Genomic DNA, 17209 nt, shown 5'->3' on the forward strand with positions numbered 1-17209 from the left:
ATGGGTGAGGAGCTTACATGACCCCAACTTTGCTTATGGGAAGCTGGCAGGGAAGGTCGCAAATTGCGATCACGTGACCATGGGACACTGCAATAGTCAGAAATTTATTTTATTAATCAAATTTATGTAACTGTCCATCTCACAAAATGTGATTCTGGGTGGCTTACAATAACTGAATGACAACAAATATAAGCCTAGTGCCCAGATTGTGATCACATGACTGCAGGGATGCTGCAATGGCTGGAACCTTTGAGGATCAGTTGTACGTACTGTGCCACTCGTTCAGTGTTGTTGTAAGTTTGAATGGTTGCTGAATGAGTGGTTGTTAAACTGAGGACCACCTCTACTTGGTTATCGAACCAACAGGGGCAGCAAAAATATAGAAAAGCAGAAAAAAATGCTTAGTCCTCTTTAAACTAGCATTCTTTTTTTTTAGCTCAGCTCATACATACATATATATCCATCATGCTCTTTGCTTTCAGAGTAAGAACATTAGAGAAAGTGCAGAAAAGAAGTAAGCAACAGTCAGCCAAAAAGATAATGGCATATGATATTTATCCATAAATACATTAAATAACCAAGGAGACATCATGTTTCCTCAGTTTATTTCTTGCTCAATGCTGAACCATTCATGTTCCTTTTATTTTCATATGTGCTTTACTTTTCTCATATTTTATCAACATCTTAACTTTCAACTCCAGAATTGAAATAAATGCTATAAATAGCAACAGCAGCAGCATTTCGACTTATATACTGCTACATAGTGCTTTACTAAGCGGTTTACAGAGTCAATATATTTCCCCTAACAATCTAGGTCCTCTTTTTACCGACCTCAGAAGGATGGAATGCTCAGTCAACCCTGAGCCTGTCAGGATCGAACTCCTGGCAGTGGGCAGAGTTTACCTGCAATACTGCATTCTAACCACTGCATCACCAGGGCTCTAAAAAGATGCTAAGAAATGGATTATTAGACTTATAGTGACACATTGAAGAGTGGTATTGAAGTAAATGCTATAGATTAATTCCAAGAAATGAATTCCTACAATCCATAGCATTTACTTAAATTCTATTCTTCAACATGTCATTCTAATTCTTGTTGAAATTAACTATTCCCATACATATTTCTAAAGGACTCTTTTTAACATCTCTTCAGTTTCATCCTAAATAATTTCATCACTTTTCTTTTCAATTCTAATCACTGCTGGAGGCTTGTTAACATATTCAGTCCTTTTTATTGACTTCAAAAACAAATTTTGGTAACATCAATTTTCCTATGTGTATTTTCCTCTGTATCCACCGGCAATTGTATTTAATTATTCAAACAAGGATCCTTTTTCATACTTTCAATTTTTATAACTCAAAGTACTTACAGTATGTCTCTGAAATATGATTGGTTTCATTCTGTTTCAACCTCTTTCCTCATCTCCATTCCAAACTGTTTTTACATGCTATCACAACAATCTAGATAGCACCAGTTCATACTTTTTGACATACAGTTTAGTCCTTATTCCTAATTAAATCTGCATCTTCACCAGCTCCACTTTAAGATCTGACCACCTTCATTCAGGTTGCATCCTTTCCCTTTCTCTTAGTTTCACAGACACACAATATACCTCTTTTCATTTCTCTCATCTCATTTATTATCAATGTTCTCGGTAATTCACTCCTATTATGTTCTAATTTGCTATGTGCCTTGGTTGTCATCATATGAACCTATTGATATTGAATTTGCTGCCCAGCTTGGCTTGGGTCAATTGAGGGTTTAGCATCATGCTGTTTAGTAAGATAGAGAAGGTGTTGACTAAGTTACTATCTTTATTTGTACCTACTCCATGGGCAGCATTCTCTGCTAACAATTCAAGATTTATCCAATTGATATATGCTACAATATAATAACTCCAACCAAATTCCAATTTTATCCTGAGCATGTTCATTACGATTCTATGCAAGCTAGCTTCCTAAAGTAAATGCTATTTTCCAAGTTTATGAGCTGCATCCTATCAAGTAGGAGGTTTATACAGTGCACTGATACACATTCAGGATTCCATGATTGCAAATCAGGGCAGGTTTTTAGCTTATAAAACCTGGTTCTTTGAGGAGATCAGAGCTTCCATGAGTTTAGCTGTTCATGCTGGCAGGAAAAAAAAGGAGCAGGCAGCATGCATTAGCACCCAGTATATTCATGATAAGACAGGATTTCAGAATTACAGAAGAAGAGGCAGAAAAAAAGTGACATATAAGTTTGTGCTGGTTTTGGGAAGGCAAAGAAGTTTAGAGTGGAGAGCTACATAGCAACTCTACAAAGGAGACAGACCTGGTCATCAAAGTCCAGTGGGAATTGTCTACGCACTTGAGGATCTGCACAAAAGAACAGAACACAGGTCAATATACAGAACCCAGGCACTTTAGTGTAAATGAAAGCAAGATCCAGGTCCCATTTTTCAAACGGTATCCAGGCAGCGTGGTTCTCTTTTGCAATTTCGACCTTTTGGAGATTCAAATTGCCCCAACCCTCTCTTCCTTTAAATGGCCCTTGAAGGCCTGGCTCTTTCCCCAGCCACTGTCTTAGGAAGTCTTTGTCTTGTATTCAATGTATTAATAACCCAGTTATGTGTTTTTAATTTGTATGAGAATGTGCCTGGCCCAAAGTGACCCTGCTGGCTTTTACCACTAAGGGAGGCCTAGAACTCACAATCTTCTGGCTATTAATCCAGCACTTCAACCATTATATCAAAATGACAAGTAAAGTAGGACACCAAATCTCAATGGGATTGGGGGTGGGGTGGGGGAGGGGGGAATCAAATAAAAGAACAGTTTTGTAAGGGTTGGGGGAGACTGACTACACAGTTTAACTAAGTCACCAGTTGCCAGCAGTTATTCTAGGGATATCAATGATTCCTGCCATTCTCCCATTCTTTCCCCCCAAAGCAGCCAAAATATTCACCTCCACTACAGTTGGCACTTCGACTGAGCTACCATAGGGAAGGAGCTTAAGGGGCAAAGTGGGTGATTAAGCTTCTGCAAGGTTTAAGGCACTAATTCTACCCTGTAACTCTCCCAAAGCCAATCCAAGTGCAAGAGGCAGCTGGCAGAAACATCCAAAGCTGGGAAATGAGGAGCCACATTGCCACTACCTTGAAAAGGTAGGAAAAAGAGATTAAAACTAATCTCTGATTAGATCTAGCAAGGAAAAACTACTCTAAGTCCCACATTTTTGGGAGAATCTGGGAGGAAGGAGGGCTGAGGCATGGAGATGCTGCTTTTTGTTGTAGCACCAATATTGAGGCTAGTCTGTCTGTAGAGATAAGGTTGGCTCCCTCTTTATTGATTTTCTGCAAGTTTCTAAAGACCTTTCCCCGTTCCACTACCCCAAGACCCTTCCCTGATTTGAGTTGCTGTTGCCATCTTTTGTTGTCTTTCTATTTTTGTAATGTATTTTTAATTTTTTATGGGATTCATTTTATATTTTCTATATGTGCTCCGAGAATTGATTTTGATTGTGGCAACATAGAAATATATGCTTAATAAATACATACAAATAACGACATAAAATATCCCTGGGTGTTGTTAGATGGAAAAGCTTTTGTAGGGCTTTCTAATCCTCTGTAATAAATGTATTTATCCAGCCTTCTGGTACCTGCGTACAGCGCAGAATCTGGCAATATTAATATTGATTAATAATAACTGATTATGTGCATCAAGTCATTTTTGATAGGTAGATAGATAGATAGATAGATAGATAGATAGATAGATAGATAGATAGATAGATAGATAGATAGTAGACAGACAGACAGATAGACAGACAGACAGACAAACAGATGTTCTCCTTGAATATCTGCCCCTCATCTGGCCTTTTAAGCCTAATACCTAGTTAGGTTTCAAAACCTTGACATTCACTCTGCTAAGTCTTGTTATTATCAACCATGCTCTCTGGGGGCCTTCAGTGACTACATCTTCTTTTTATTAAAGTGTGGCTTCTGTTAAATTCCCTCCAAAAGATTATATCTAACAGAATTGAGACTTACCATCATCTGCAAGCGATGGACGAGCAACTTCAAAGAACACATCAAATATTTTCTGTGGATTTTCTCTGGCAAACAAAAATCAGTGGATTCAGTACCAAAACACAGAAGCCATATGAACTTAGAGAAGTATGACCTTTATATCGGGAATCTAAGAGAGAATCTTGTCTTAGAACAAGATAAAGGTATAGAATGGAAATAAACATCTTTTGCCATACTTTCATAACTAGTGTTTCATAATTTCAATTCCCATAATTCCCCTGCCAGAAGAAAAATTGACCAAGCTCTTTGGAGGACACCAAGTTGGGGAAGCTCTTTCAGTGGCATCTTACTTTAGGTCTCACTGCAGTATGTTACTGTGAGAATAGCCTTGGTAGATAGGAGGGAGAGCTGCAGAGTAGACAATGGGTTGTAAAATGGATCTCAGCCCACAGATGGAGGGGGGCATGGGAAGCATTTCAGAAGGGGCCTCCCCAATTTTCTAGAGACCAAAAAGAGAGGAGAGAGAAATGCTTTCAGTCTTGCAAGGTTCTGTTTAATATAACCTTACAATAAACACAGAGCTAGTATTCCTGGTTGTGCTTCTTGTATGGACTACCTCACAGGGCTAATAGGTACCTATTGAACTGTTAATATTGTAACCTTCATGATCCTCCCACCCACTTTTCTTCAGGGGTTGATAGCATGATGGTGGTATAATACAGAACTAACCCAGTCTGTGGCTATCCTGATTAAAAAGTCACTCCCTTATACTGGTGGCAGATGACCTGGGATGCCCTCATCAGATTGAGATGGCCAAATTTGTAAGAACCTTAGTCAATGAAAAGACAACTCTAAGGCCATCACTTCCTGCCATTTTTAAAGTTATTGTTTTAACTCCCCCCCCAAAAAAGGAAATGTGAAAAATATCCCAGATAGTGATGACCCATTATGGGTTTGGCCCTGTAATGATGAGGGAGGCTTACGTTTCTTTCTATCCCATTTTGCCTCATTTCCTATATAGTCCCATGAGGCAAAAAGAATCAGTAAGTAAGAGAAAAAAGTAAGAGAAAAAAACTTATAGAAAAGCCCAATATTTGTGAAGACAATCCAGGCCACAACAGAAGACATTTTAACACTGGAATAGCTAAAGGTATTTAACTGTCTCTCACTCACAGGACAAAATAAAGTTAATGTCATGGGGAGAGAGCAGAAAAAAATGTGTTTCCAGGACATGTTTTCATTGCAATTAGGTAGCAGAGGAGAAAAGTCCCTAAAGCAGTTTCACATGTAACTGCCAATCTCAAAACTGTGATGTTACCCATCCCCACTTCTGGGCTCTTAAAATCAGTTCCATATACTCGAGAATCCTACTACATAAATAAATTTATTTGTAAAAAAAAAAAAAAAGAATCCCATTGCATCATGAGCCAAATACTTTACAAGCCAAGAGCCTCTAAAGGCCAGGCATGTACCACCTAATCCAACTTTAGTGCTCTGGGGAAACCCTTCAGTCTTCCTAGACCTAGATCATCTGGCTGACTCAGCAAGAGCCTTTGTAAGAAGTAGATCGGGATAACACTATTTTCAAAGGTGCCAACAAAACAAAACAGGGGAGAGTTGTTCTATTTCATACTCATACTTATGTATTGCAAAGGATCTGGCTGAGATAGACCTCAGGAGGAGCAAAATGTTTTTATTTCCCAACAGATCAGGAGATCAGAGATCTTAGCTGACTTTCTGCATTACAAAAGTAAAACTGAAGTACACTTAAAGTGAATGGACTGTTATGATAGGCCACCCCAACCCCCAACCTGCTTCTTGAGCCTGTCCCAAGGTCTTACTTGATCCGAGATCCCATTGTCCTTGGCTCATTCCAACAGCATCATCTCACTGAAGCACCAGATGAAAATCTTCCTTCTCATCCAGATTGAACCTCTGGAAACTAAAAATTGTTTCAGAGCTCAGTTTGGTAGATCTCAAAAAGCAGCATTTCCTCTTGTGGCTTTTTGTTAGAGGAAGTTTGTATGCTGTGACGGCCTTTAGTTCACTGCAGAGTGAAAACTTCAGCAGGGGACGGAAGGAGGTATAGTGACTCTTTTGGTCCATTTCTGCTGTATTGGTGGATATCATGGCTTTCTTGTTCTTCAGTTAGGATCACAACAGATTTGAAGGCCAAGCAAAAGTCTTAATAAGCAAAAATGCAAAATTATCTTCTTTCAAGAATATTGTATAGTTAAATAGGTGCAATGGTCTTCAATAGCTGGTGGCTTGTGTGGAAGCAGAGTTTTTTTTTTTAATGTGTGTGCATATATGCAAAAAAGAGAGGAAAAAGCTGGGGTATTTTAATAGAGGCAACAAAAATGAAAACAACTTCAATTTGTGCATCTGAAAAGAAACAGCAATAAATTTTGGGATGTACCAAAATGCTATTAAACTTGAGAAATGGGCAATGCTGTAAAACTGGAATACTTGGTTATCCAACTCCAGCAGAACAGTGGATAGGGCAGTATTTCTTCATGAAAATATTTATACTTTATTTATTATCAATTTATAGAGGTTTTGAGAGGATGATGGTTTTACTAGGATTGTCACTTGGGAGAACTTAAGAGACTGGAATAGTCACCACTGCCTTCTCAATTGGCTTGGAAAGATCTGTAAGAATGGGCGGGAGGTGGCAATCATGAGGCATTTCTACACTGAACTCTGCACGCAATTCAGAACCATGTTTATATCTGTTGGATAACACAGTTTGGTGCAGTTTGTTTGAGGTTCCATTGCAGTGTATTTGAAAGTGGAACAAAGCATTGCCATGGCTCAGCTGAATATGTTGGCAACATGTTCCTCATTTGCAGGAAGGCTTGCCTCACCCCACTTCTCAGTTTCTGGGTTGGTATTTTTCAATAGGAAATATGAGTTCAGGTTTCTCCTCATTTGGCTGTTTTTTTTCCCACATGGACAAACAAATCAAAACAACATGAATGAAGGATATGGATGAGGTGCTATATATGCCAACAATTTTGTGTGTATATGCAAACTATTTATTTTATTTTTCTTTTAGATGACTGGGAGTAAACGTAGCTGGGAAGGGTATGTGATTTTTGTTGTTCTTTTGCTCCTTGTTCTGAGGTTGACTGTAGTCAAGAGGGATTGAAAAATAGAAATGCTCATAGAATCAGAATTAAAAGGGGCCATTTAGGGCATTGAATCCAGTCGCCTACTACAGGAACTCAGCTGAAAGGTTCCCTATAGAGGCTCTTAAAGACATTGAGAGAAGAGAAGCCCATCTCCACCCCTCCATCACAGTAATTAGTTTGTTGAATTGCTAAGATCATTACTTTTTTTCTTCATAGCATTCCTTGGGGATTTGCCTACCTGTAACTTAAAGCCATTACTTTATGTCCCACTTTTGAGACTGTATTATGTATTTATTAAAAATCCAGTTCATTCAATTGCCAAAGCTCTGTGGACATTTACAACAAAAGAGTGGTAAATGGTAAAACAATGGTAGGAAAAAAAAGATGGCCATCTTCATGTGAAATGCCTTCAAAAAGACTGAAAAACACTATCTTATCTTCCTTCAGTCTTTTCTTCTCTTTTCGATTTTAAGCATGCCCAATCATCATCATCTTTGATTCCATTTCAGTTAATTTGAATTGTTCTTAATGTGTTGTGATCAGAATAAAACACAAGGTGGGGTGTGACCAGTGCAGAACAAAGAAGACCCATAACTTTGTTGGATTTGGAAGTTACAGTTTTGTTGAAGCAATTCAATTCTTTTTTGCAGCAACTTTACAATACTTACATATAGTCAATCTGATCTATGTGCAAGATTCTTGTCAGACATACCATTGCCAAGTCAGATATTTCTCAGATTATATATGGATGTTTGATTCTTTTCCTAAATCAATGGTTCTAAACCTGTGGGTCGGGACCCCATTTGGGGTCGATCGACCATTTCATGGGGGTCGCCAAGCAAGGCTGTCCGCCATTTTTTTTTGTCTGCCATTTTTTTTGTCTGCCATTTTTTCCCCCTTTTCCGGTGGGTGCCTTACCTCCCTTGGGCTGGGCCAGCTGGTGGTCGGCCTGCTCCGTCTCTGCCGCTTGCCAGCTACGCCTCGGCCGGCGCAGGGGGCGGAACCACGCATGCACGGCGCTCCCGGGCAGGTAAAGTCCTCGACTTATGACCGGTTGCGTAGTCCTCGACTTACGACCGGTTTAGTCCTCGACTTACGACCGGTTTAGTCCTCGACTTACGACCGGTTGGGGTCGTGGCATTAAAAAGGTTGAGAACCACTGTCCTAAATGAAGTGTTTAGAATCTATAACATTTAAACTTCTTTATAGTTGTTTTCATCCAATTTTTAAAGCTATCAAGATCATTTTGTGGGTTAACACCAAATTACTAATAGGCGGTGATTAACCAATTTTGTGTCCACTGGAATGTTAGTAAGCAGTTTTCTTCCTCTAAGCCAGTGATGGCGAACCTTTTAGAGACCGAGTGCCCAAACTGCAACCCAAAACCCACTTATTTATTGCCGGGTGCCAGGTGGGCGTGGCCCACTGGGTGGGCGTGGCTGTGGTCATCATGGCAGACTAGGTGGGTGTGGCCAAGGTTGGCATGATCACCTCGATGTTGATCGTTGGGAGGGATCCCTGTGGGGACCGGGCAGAGTTGGGGGAGATCCAGGGGGTCTCTGGCAGGTGGGGTCGTGGGCAGGAGGCTCGTCCTGCAGGGTGAGGCGAGGTAAGGTGAGGCAAGGACTGGGGTGGCTGTTGCCTGACACCATCAGCCCCCACACACAGAGGCCAGCGAGCGCATGGGGGCCGACAGTGTCTGTCATCAGCTCCACAGCCTGCCACAAGCAGTTCAGAGAAGCTGCCTCTGAACTGGCCGGCCGGCTGACAGCTGAGGAGGTGATGCAGTGGGTTGTGCCTGGGAAAAGGAGAGCATGCGAGGCCAGGAGGGATGGAACGGGGGGGGGAGGGAAACCAACCGTGCTGGGATGTATCCGGCCATGTGGGACTTCAGTGAGTTAGCAGGCGGCTGGTTGAAGAGGAAAGGTTGCCATTTCCGGGGCATGATGCGCGTGCCCACAGAGGGCTCTGAGTGCCGCCTCTGGCACGCGTGCCATAGGTTTGCCACCACTGCTCTAAGCCATTGTTTCTCAACCTTAGTTGAATTCCCCAGCCAGCATGTGGGCGTTGAAGTCCACACATCTTAAAGTTGCTGAGACTGAGAAGCATTGCACTAAGTCAATATCCTGATTGCAAAGATTCTCAAGGTAGGAGCTAAGAACGTCTTGATTACAAATAACTATATAGCAGAATTTTGTCTTAGAAAGTAGACTGGGGGAAGTCTAATAAACTGGGCTTCAAAAATCAGATTATGTTGTTGGACATGAAATGTTTCCCAGTGGATTTGCAGGAATAATTCAAAATCCTATGTGGCCCTGGCTTGGCTCCTGGGGATCTTTGAGAGCATCTTTTTCAAATGGAAGTAGCTTGCTCTGCTCTTTCCAGTGGAAATGCTTAATATCCCCCACATGTAGAAGGTGAGAAGATTTGAAACCTGAAAACGAAGTTTTTCTGTACTAGCACAGCATCCCACTTGAGGTCCAATCAGCATCTGTCTTGGGAATCTTTCCATAGAGTTATGAAGACAGAGCTCTTTTGTAGATCTCTGGAGATCTAACTGTGGTGCTATTAGCTGGGTTTGTGTTTTGATTGTTAGGTTTGCTGATTGCTTGTAGGGATAAGTGTTTTAATTCTGGTTTGATTGTACATGGGGTTTTTAATGGATTGTACATCTGAACTGATTGATTAATTACAGTGGTCTGTCATTAAAAGGAAGGAAGGAAATAAATGTGGGGAGTTGACTGATTATAGTGCCCAAATAAATAAATAAATATGATTGCAGTTTAGAGTGGTTGTCCAGAGTTTTGCAGCTCAAATATGGTAGCCCCAAATTAAATAATAAGTCATTATAAGGGAGGGGACTCATCTCATGCTAAGGGAGGGCATTCCTTCTGTCCACTTCAACCAAGGTATTGGAGTTGAGGAGTTTCTGGATAAGGTGCCACTTCTCTGATTTTATTTCTGCATTCTCCCTCCTGGTGGGCTCCCCATTTCTCCTCTCCACTTTATCACACATTTGTCAGATACTGTACTAACATTCTCCCCTCCCCTCCCCTTCCTTTTAACTTTTGAAAGACTAAATGCACTGCATGACAAAGCTGAGGAAGGGAGGAGGAAGGAAGAGAAAGATTGGGGGGAGGGGCAAGCAAGACTTGACTTCTGCAAATGTGTTTGCAAAGCCGACTTCTTCCTGTTGCAGATGGGACTATGAGGGGGAGAGGATGACACCCTTAGATGCTTCTGATTTAGGAGCCAAGACACCTCCTCCTCATTCCAGTACAAGCTTTAAGGCTGCATTGTGAACATGAGCACCCAAGCCATAGGTGACATGGAAAGTCAATCCAGTTTCTCAGGAGAGACAAAAAGGCACGGAAGCCCCACCTTCACTCCTTCCTCCATTTCTCACTGATTCAATTCAGCTTCTCCTTTTATTTTTAAAAGTGTAATCGCACTCCATCCATTAGTGGTGTCAGCTTTTTTATTGTTGTTCCAAGACAAGATAGTGAAAGGACTGTTGGGTAACCATTGTTACATTTATTTTACTGAGTCTGAGAATGTTAGCTGGAAATGATTTTATTGAGATAAATAGTTATAGTTCAGCCTGCTGCTCAGTGCAGGAATTCTCTTATCATCCTTGGTAGCTAGCTGCCCAATTCTCAGCTGAAAATCTTCAGCAAGGAGGGCCTTCTATTCCCCCACCCTCCAGTTCCATTGTCTGCAGCTATTATCCCTCTAATATTTATCTTGAAGTTTTTTTCACTTCAACCTGTTGGTCCTCTTTGATTGTTGCTCTCACAGGCAATGGGTTGAGACTTCCAAAGTGTGTGCTAATTACCAAATTAGACTGTTCTCTGTGGCACCTGCAGGGTGTAGCTGCTGAGTCTGGAGGAGAAAAAAGGCTTTGAACTAAACCTTTTATGGTTCTAGAATAAGGATGGAGGGACATCTTAGTTATTTTCTGAAATCTGACCCAGGACTAGCAGTTGCAATGCCTGGATTGTTTTAAAATATTTATAAATATTACAAAAGCACTCAAAGAAATATTGCCTTGTAACATGTCTTCTGGATTCACTGTATAAATGGGGCATTGCACCCTCCCCTCAGTGTGACTGCAGGCTCCCATGTCAAACTGTAGATCACATTGTGACCGGCTGTAAACTGAGGTCCAGATACCGGTCCAGTATCCGATTTCTTTCAGATAAATGATGCTGTGCTTCAGTGGTTAGATGGCCTAGATATCAGTATCTCAATATACATCTTTTTAACATTTTAAAAATTTTGTACTCTTAAATCTTTTGTTGCCCTTACCACAGACTGGGGTACTGTTAGATTTGCAAATGTTCAGGGATTAGCTATTTACACGATTATTTTTCTTTTATCTAAGTAACAGAATAAATTTCTATTTATGCAGCTTTTCTGAGAAACTGGTTCATTGCACAAGGAGAAGGGACAGAATACCATAGATGATATCTCCAAAACTGATAGAAAAATGCCTTTGTAATGCCTTTTTCTTTTCATTGTGATGGTAACCGGGATCTGCAGAAGAGCATCAGAAGAGCATCAAGTTAATGCACTCAGGGATGGGAGCTTTAACTGGTGCTCCAAAGGAAAGACTGAGTTACAAAACTGTAGTTGGATGTCAGGACAAAATCCCAGATAACCTGTGAAATGACTGCTCAGCAATCAGGCTTTGGTTTGCATTTGATGAGACGTAGAATAAGAGGTATACCAGAGGCCAAAGAACCACTCATGAGCAGATTATTTTCTGGAAGAAAAGTTATTTTTACTCAGTAAATTTTCAGAACAAGAAAAGAGGGTTTCCCCCTAATTTTACTGCTGGCAGGTTAGTTTTTATTTTTATTTTTAAAGAGTTTTAAAAATGGAGCAGTATCATCACATGAAAGTCTAACATGTATCTCTGTCTTGCTTCTAGGTGTACTGGAATTTTGATTTTATTATTTCAGTAAAAACCTGGGCAGAAAAAAAGCCATTTAATCAACACAACACTCAGAGTCAGGAACCTCCTTCTCTATTACACTGAAACTTTTGCTTGTAATGGTATAGCAAGTGGTTGAACTAGACCTCCAAGGTCTCTTCCAACCGTTATTTCATGTTCGGTGTTCCTATTATGTCAGCAGGTTCATATGAACACACAACCAGGAGCTACAAATAGTGACTCAGAAATAAATTATATGCAAGAAATGTAGACAATGGCAACTGAAATAGAGGATCGGAATAGACCTCAGGATCTTTCAAATAGCATAACACAATTAACTGCTGACTTAGTTAACATTCATAGCCGCCCAAATTGTCTTAAGGTATCTTGTAATCAGGATGAATTTGTTGAATGCACAACGTGAATTTGCCCCACCTAATCATGCTGAATTTGTTTCTTTTAAATTTCAGATGGATAATTTCTGAGTTAAGGAAGAAATAAGGTCCACGAACAACGCACAAGAAGTAAGGGCTTATTCAACAAAGGTGATTTGAGGAACACATTTGTTGTAAGTGGATGAAGGCTTCCGCATTTAAAAATAACTTCTGATTCAGATGCATTTTGTATATAGTGCAAAGATTTATGGTCTTGGCAATAGGATTATTGAAGATAATTAGTCATTTTTCAGTTTTAAAAGTGGTACTTGAAAATACCACAGTCCATCTGGTAAGCTCTTGTGGTCTTGGTGTGGTCAAAATGAATACTTGTTAAATACATGTTTTCCCCCAACATGGTCATCAGGATTAAAAAAATATTGGGGCAGTGAAAAACACTTTTTAGTTATAAAACACACAGCCCCTATCAATTTGCTTTGAGCTCAAGGCTGCTGCATAAAAATAGAAGATTTAACCCACGGAGACAAAACTGTGTTTCCCTTTCCAGTATTGCCAGCTTGCAATCCTTAACAGTAAAACCAGAGCTTGTGAAGTGATAAGAGAGACACACCCAGGAAATAATCTAGTGGCTCAGGAGGCGACGTGTATCTGCTTCACTATTTTCAGCAGTCCAGGGAATGAGTGCAAGAGTACATAGATGATTGGCAAGCACAAGATGTCTTTGATAAAATATGAACTTTACACATAGGCTGCCTCTAGTTATTTTTGAGCTGCTGCACATGAATGCTCCTCCCATCAGCCCTTTTGAGGTAGTCCAACCAGGAAATCAAAACCGGGAATACTAGCAGTATCTTTATCGTAAAGTTACAGTAATCTTCCAAGTCTGAAAGCACTTCCTCTCTCTCCCTTGCCTTTACTTTCCAGAAAGCTAGGAAGGATCCCTTAGGAGAAACTTTCTCCTGGGCTCAGATGTCTCTTATCACTGTTGTCTAGGCTGTAGCTCTTTCTCCCGTTTCCCAAGCTTATCTTGGCAGCCCATTACACTCTCCCCTTGCACACAAATCTACATAGAGGTTCCTCCCCTCTAATATCCTGGGCACCATTGTACCACTGCAATCTCAGATTTCTAGCAGTTAACCTGATTGTCAAAGTTAGTAGTTGGTTATAGTACGACCAATACCCTAATACTTAAAAAATGGGGAGGGAATTGCTCTGTAGGTGTCCATGATTTGAATGGCTTGCAGCAAGGGAAACACCCAGCTGTTTCTCTGAAGTTATGGATAACTAAGAAGTCCCTGGGAAGAGGAAAAGATCCTAACATTTGTGTAACTATAAGTGAACCATGATGACTAGAGCCATTGCTTGTTGAAGAGGATGGCCGATAGAAAATCAAAAAGCAGCATTATGGAAAGTGACAGGTTACCGAATCTATAATAAAGGACATTGTGTTGCAATGGCTGCTGAGCTCCCTTCCTTATGCACAAAGGATGGGTGAACTACTACCTCCTGCATGTGGCTGTGCACCTCAGTAATGTCACAAGAATGCCTTCAGCTTTTGGAATCGAGGTACACAACCTCCAGTGGGTCCTTGTCAAAATGTCTGCCCCCTCCCCGTTTCTTCCCCCATCAACATTGTTCAGTTGGATTTTCCTGACCTGGGGAACAAAATACTATGCTTGCCTTGTCTATTTCTCATTCTGGCTCCTGCTATTCAAATAGGACTCAATGTCACATAAGGAACATAAACAAAATCCAAAGAATGGCACAGGTGGTATCCGGTCACAGTCTTCTTTCCAACCCACACAGAGGCACATTATGAGGCCTGACAGCCCATAGGGTAGTGAATTACAATGCAACCTCTTTGTTCTGGGACAGCTGACACCAGATTCCACCAAGCAAGGGCAACAAAGACTGATGCTGGGAGAGGTTTTGAGAAAAGCGCCAGCATTCCTGATGCAGTGCTGTGAAGGCCTAGTTGAAGGGCTTAGAAAAATGTTGCCAAACTAGTCTCTTCTTGGTGGCTGTCACTAGTGAAATATTCCTGCTAAATTTCTCCCTGTGATGGCATATTAATGATACCCACCCTTCTAAGACAAGTTTTGACAATCCTCCAAGCCCCAGTAGAATTAAAACTTCTCCCAATGTTTGAAGTCATAAGAGAGGACAATCACATATTGCAGAAAACTCACAAAGCCCAGATTTTCTTTTTCACTACAGCTTTTTCAACAAATGCAGCAATACCTTTAGGAGGAATGAAGGGCAGCGAACCATTTACATGGAGGAAAATGAAGCACATTCAAGAATAATAATCCAATTAGAATGAAAGGTTAAATGAATTAAGGATGAGTTTATCTCAAACATACCTCCCACATCAGCTGGATGAGAAAAGCAAGCAAGTGGTAAAGAAAATTATGGAGAAATGCCCAGAAAAACATATTACTGGCTCTAGTTGAATGGACAGAACTGAGGCTTCTAGGGCATCAAAAGGAGGTGCAGCGTATTACTTTGTATTGGTCTCTGGTGATGCCTATGCTTTGCATGCTGAAAGCCACAATTTTCTCCTCTTACAGACAGGAGAGCAGTGCTGGAGTATTTTGCTAACTTCATTCAGAATAATGTTGCCAGAGCTAGCTAGATGGCTAAGTGGTTCCTTAGCATTTTAACTATCCTTAGTTAACTATTTAACTATTCCTTAGCCATTTTAACTATTCGTATTATGCTATAAATCTGACATTTTCATGCCAAAAACAATAATCTTTTATTATACAGTATCCAGCACCAGCCTTGACAGAGTAGCGTTGCCTTTCTGTTACTTTCCTTATTGCCTACGATTACTTCCCAGCATTACTATGCAATGGGTAAAAGATACAAAGTGCTTTTGCATAGTAACATCTTCAGTCATGCATAAGGGTAACTAAGAGGGCAATAATGCTGGGAGCAATGACACTTTGCAAGAAATGCAAACAGGTTACTCCCATCCTCTTTTTATCTTTGATGTAAACCTGATCACTTTTACATGGCTTCCGATTAATGGGGGATAACAAACTTGAGGATCCAAACTGCTGGGTTAGTGTATACACTTCCCCTCCGTGCTTACAGGGACACCTTATAAAACTTAAAACGAGAGTTATGACTGCCTCGAGGCTCAGTGCAAACCCAGCCACTTGCCACTGAAAATCAGAAGGGGAAAGCTTTACAATAAGAGTGTCAAAAGAATATTGGAGTCTTATTTAGCACTTGGAGGAACCTGACTGTGGCTATCATGAAAGAGAAAATAGACGATATTGCAACTTTATTCTCAGAAAAAAAGAAATGAGTGGGCAAAAAATGCTCCTACCCAATACCTCTGCTTCTTGGGAGCGCCTGCTTATTTATATTAATATTCTTATTTATATCTCAAATTTCCTCCCCAATCTCAAGGTGATTTGCAGAGGGATTTTTCTTCATTTTATCCTAGCAATTATATTGTGGAGTAAGCTGGGGTGGATTCAACTGGGTCTCCCCTAGTCTAATCTAGCATCTTGATCACTATACCACACTGACCATTGACATTATTTCCACATATTCAAATATTTTGGGAAGGCACAAACTAAGAGAAGCCAAGATTTTAAGGAAGCCAAAATTTTCATCTTATGTAAACTAATGGCATTGTCCAGAATGCACTGAATCTTACCAAGCAATATTTTCTTAATTGAAAGTGGTAAAGAGAAAGTGCTGCAGGGAACTCTCAGTGTAATTATCCCAAAGGAAGTGCATTGTTAATCAAGTAGTCACACTACGCAGGGAAGACATAACTTGTTCCACTACTCAAACCTGCTTGCTTTGCATTCTGCTAGTTGCCTCATCTTTGCATCTGCTGTGATACTTATGTGAAATTCTATCATCTATCTATCTATCTATCTATCTATCTATCTATCTATCTATCTATCTATCTATCTATCTATCTATCTATCTATCTATCTATCTATCTATCTATCTATCTATCTATCTATCTATCTATCTATCTATCTATCTATCTACAGTCCTTACAGGCTGCCCCAGTTAACTCTGTTTGCCTCCCATAAAGATGCCCATAAACCTACATCCCCTTTCCTTCATATTAATAGTCCCAGGCTTCAAGCATAGGCATCATTGAGTATACTGTTTGGGACACCAGGTTTAACCAATCACAGAAAAATATCTATGTGGTTGCTAGGAGTCAAAAGTGATTTGATGGTACATAATCATCATCAGTCAGGTTAAATCTTCAGAGTAAAGCAAAAAAAGAGAGAATCGATTATGCCTTTCCCAGTCCTGAGGGTCATACTGCTTTTCCATTTGGCGAGACAGCATAGCAGAGTGGTTGGACAAGGACTGGGAAAACCCATGCTCAAGTCCCAATGCAATCACTGAACTCTCTGGATAAATTTGGGCCAGTTGCTCTATCTTACTTCAGCTTATCTCATAGTGTCAAGCCCCAAATAGCAGCACATGACCAAGAAAAGAAGGTTTGCAAAGTCATTTATCAGGTTTAAGGTCAGAGTTAGGCTACAGTCTTGGAAACTATGTAAGTATATTCCAGCCTTCATTTATAGTGAATACGTTAAGAAAGGAGTTCTGTGAGCTGTTCCATCCTTTCTCACAGATTCCATCACAGACAGAAATTTGCTTAAGAGATAAAGAGATAATGCAATACATTAAGAGACAGTGAGAAAGTCATGCATTTAAAAGGTAGATTTAAAACAATCTCTGAAACCAACA

At 40.3% G+C, this 17209-nt stretch overlaps 1 long non-coding RNA gene across 1 annotated transcript; it reads right to left on the reverse strand.

Annotated features, from left to right (window-relative positions):
* Positions 1–2313: 2313 nt before the first annotated feature.
* Positions 2314–5941, reverse strand: LOC107293579. Its single transcript, XR_001549027.1, has 3 exons — positions 5846–5941; positions 4026–4090; positions 2314–2358 (listed from the first exon to the last, which is right to left on the reverse strand). It is a non-coding gene; the product is annotated as an uncharacterized LOC107293579 (long non-coding RNA).
* Positions 5942–17209: the final 11268 nt, after the last annotated feature.

The sequence above is a fragment of the Protobothrops mucrosquamatus genome, unplaced genomic scaffold (assembly GCF_001527695.2).
Source record: "Protobothrops mucrosquamatus isolate PMUCROS unplaced genomic scaffold, P.Mucros_1.0 scaffold1658, whole genome shotgun sequence".
NCBI classification, from domain to species: Eukaryota; Metazoa; Chordata; class Lepidosauria; order Squamata; family Viperidae; genus Protobothrops; species Protobothrops mucrosquamatus.